This window comes from Magnolia sinica, chromosome 3 (assembly GCF_029962835.1).
Source record: "Magnolia sinica isolate HGM2019 chromosome 3, MsV1, whole genome shotgun sequence".
NCBI lineage: Eukaryota > Viridiplantae > Streptophyta > Magnoliopsida > Magnoliales > Magnoliaceae > Magnolia > Magnolia sinica.
In genome coordinates this window covers 121,973,131-121,976,956 of record NC_080575.1, presented here as the reverse complement: position 1 = coordinate 121,976,956, position 3,826 = coordinate 121,973,131, and the positions used below count along the sequence as shown (strand labels likewise).

At 41.9% G+C, this 3,826-nt stretch overlaps 1 pseudogene; it reads left to right on the top strand.

Annotated features, from left to right (window-relative positions):
• The first annotated feature begins 937 nt into the window (after window positions 1–937).
• LOC131239142 (senescence-specific cysteine protease SAG39-like) lies at window positions 938–2,977 on the top strand (annotated as a pseudogene).
• Window positions 2,978–3,826: the final 849 nt, after the last annotated feature.

The following is a 3,826-nucleotide window of genomic DNA, read 5'->3' as shown; positions in this document are numbered from 1 at the left end:
GAGGAAGCTTGTGGAAGGGAGGTTATGCTTATAGAAGTGATCTATTGTGTACTTGATATCTCAGCGCTTCTACGTCCTTGTAATTGGTGAGATCTCTCCGTTTTTTTCTTTTATTCTCTTATTGTTTATCTACTCCTGTGTGAGTGAAAAGGTTGTAACATTCTACTTCATAGTGGATTGTTGATCTGGACGAGGTCCCGTGGTTTTTATCTTTTTGAGAGTATGAAAAAATCTCTTCTGTGGTGTGGTTTATACTTTGATTTATTTCATTGCAAGTATTATCCCATAATTCTGGTTTGTTTTGGGAGGTTAGATCCTAAGGTTTTATGCAAGGCCCCCAACACAGCTATGTGGATTTAGAGTAGTTATTTCCTAAGGAAGACCGTGATCGACCTCATCACGTCCCTCCCTGTGCCAACCCGCCCCAGGAAGTTTTCAATGGTGGGAGTCATTGGCAATGTGGCCCCAAAAAAGTTTTCTATGGTAAGTGTTTAATCCCCACTCTGTGGTCCACTTGAGCCATGGATCTTCCTATTTTTGAGCTTATAACCACAAATTGTCAAGCAAAACATGGGCGGTGTGGATAAAACCCATACATCACGGTGACCCCATCAAGCCCACAGCCTGTCCAGAGCTCGGGACAGACGGGTAGTACCCAAACCGCGTCCCTGTCAAAGTGTACCGGAAATATACAATGTTAGCATAGAGAAGCGCAGCGTACACGAAATTTGAGTATAAGATGAGTTAGATTAAAAGATGTCATTTTAGCCATCAAAATCGATACACCTGATCGGGCACTTACATCAAGTCTCCATCTTCACCACAGTAACAATTATAAAGCAATGGAGATTAATGAATCATGTGGGGCCCAATATCCCGTATATAAATTCTCCATAATCACATCATCAGATCGTCCATACACTCCTCAGCTAACACCATGGCTTCCTCAACCAAATCTTTCTTCGTAGCCTTGTTCATATTGGGAGTGTGGGCTTCTCGTGCCAAGGGCCGCACTCTACAGGAAGTGTCTATGTCCAACAGGCATGAGCAATGGATGGCTCAATATGGTCGCACCTACAAGGATGCAGCTGAGAAAGAGCTACGTTTCAAGATATTCAAGGACAATGTGGAATTCATAGAATCCTTCAACAATGCTGGGGACCGATCTTACAAGCTGAGTGTAAATGAATTTGCAGACCAAACCAACGAGGAGTTCAGGGCTACCCGTAATGGATTTAGGCCCACTCAAACAAGAGTACGTAGAGCCAAGTCGTTCATGAATGAGAACGTGACTGTGCCAGCTAGTATGGATTGGAGAAAGAAAGGCGCTGTAACCCCAATCAAAGACCAAGGACAATGTGGTAAGCTTTATAACCCACTCATGAATTTAGCTGATTTTCTTCAATTAGTGTAACTTTCTTCTAGAAAGGGACATGAAATTGTTACCTACTGTTAGCTAACTTGCCATCTGGTGTTGCCAAATAGGATGTTGCTGGGCATTCTCAGCAGTAGCCGCCACGGAAGGGATTACACAACTCAAGACAGGGAAGTTGCTTTCTTTATCAGAGCAAGAGGTGGTGGATTGTGATACCAAAGGTGAGGATCAAGGCTGTGCAGGAGGTTTCATGGACGGTGCCTTCGATTTCATTCAACACAACAGAGGACTTACAACAGAAGCCAAGTACCCCTACATGGCAGTTGATGGCACTTGCAACTCCAAGAAGGAAGCCAACCCTGTGGCCAAGATCAACGGTCACGAGGATGTTACGGCCAACAGTGAGAAAGCTCTATTAAAGGCTGTGGCCAACCAACCCGTTTCTGTCGCAATCGACGCTAGTGGATCTGCCTTCCAGTTTTACTCAAGCGGTGTGTTTACAGGAGATTGTGGTACCGAACTAGACCATGGAGTGACGGCTGTTGGATATGGGACAACAGATGATGGGACAAAGTATTGGATAGTGAAGAATTCATGGGGAACTTCATGGGGTGAAGATGGATACATAATGATGGAGAGGGATGTTGCTGCTAAAGAAGGGATATGTGGTATTGCCATGATGGCTTCTTATCCCACCGCAGCTTAATCCTCACCAGCTGCATGTCTCATGCCTGTTTATCCCATGCTTTGATATGAAAAAAACAAAGTGTTATGGAGAAATGTCAATGTAGAAATGTTTAGCTTCTTTATGTAATTCTCATATATGTAATGAGTTCCGTTATCACTAATAGTATCCAAACAGCTACGTTTCCAGTGTCTGTATCGTACACAAAGAACTTTCTGTTGATGAACCCGAAATTGGTCAAATACCCTCAGCTTCAATGCCGAGGGCATTTCCAGGCCCAGCCTGCCTGATTTTAAGGGGTTACCTTTGGGATGCAAATGGGCCCCGATTGCTTAACCAACGGCCCTTCATTTCTGTCAGGGCCATAGAAAATTTTGCCTTTTGTCATTAATTTACAGTTGTACATGACTCGAGTCAGCTGGGTCAGCTTGGTTGACTCGACTTGAAAAGCTCGACTGTCCTCAGCTCGAAATTGAATTCGGACCAAGTCGAGCTGGTTTTTGGCATTCTAAGAAATTTTGAGCTGAGTTCGAGCTTGCCCGAGCACGACTCGACTCGGTTCGAACCTCAGCTCAAATCGACTCGGATCGAATTGGCTCGGTGACTTGGTTCTTTTGATATTGATGCTGCTCGCCAAGTGTTTGATGAAATGACTCAACGAAGTATTGTTTCGAGTGCATACATTCTCCATGGGATCGGTTGGTGGTGAGGACGTTATGGATATGAAACAGCTTACTACTACTACTAAAAAAAAAAAAAAAATTCACATTATAAGACTGCCCTCACATCTTGATTTTGATGCTGCTTGTCGAGTGTTTGAATAAATACATGTAAAGTGTTATTACTGTTTTGCATTCTATGAGAAATTGAAGATGAACTCTGTGTTTGAGGAATTGCCTCATAGGCTCGAACTCTGATGCAGGGAAGGATGTGAGGTCGAGCACTAACTGTTCCGAATCTATAGAACTTCTCTAGACTCCTCACAGAGAAACCTCGAATCCATGAGAAAAAGAAAATAGAAATAATTCTAAAATATCGAAATAATTTCATTGATGATGAAAAATGAGTTTACAACTCTTTAAATAAGGTTATGAACCTTAGGGAGAAGTTTCAGACTCATACTATAACTAAAACTCCCCGAAATTGCGACTTACTATAAATAGTAAACTTATTATTTATAGATGGTCATGATTTCCACTAGTCCTTATGGCTTTCAGCAAAAAATAGTGTCTTATGTGGCTTAACCATGTTGTTCTCCTAATAATTCTAAGTACTTTTCATGTTTGACGCAACTCTAAAGCCCAACGGATGAAGAGTTATACTCAACCTAAAACTTACTATAAATAGTAAAAACAAAATTAAATCAGGGATTTGACCGTCAATCTGGTGGTATTTCACAAATTAGGCATGCGCAACCCAGCTAGCTCATTCCGGTTTGTGAGATACATCCGTTTTAAGTTCCGACGATCCGAATCGACATCTTCGATCAGGCCTTTTCTGATCCATCTTGGAAATGAAAGTGTTTGCAACCCGCTCTACATGAAACTCAACTCGAAGTAACCCGAGCTGCTGACAGAATCGAGCCGAGCCATGCCAAGCTCACTTGGTTCGACATGTGCATAGCTTTAGTCATTATACCATATGTGCACAAATTTCATTTTTGTTTGTATTTGTTTTTCATATAAGTTAATATCAAAGGGTAGAAGGAAATCATCCCAATTATTTTGTGAATATATTATTACTTGATATCACAGCGGTGATTAAAT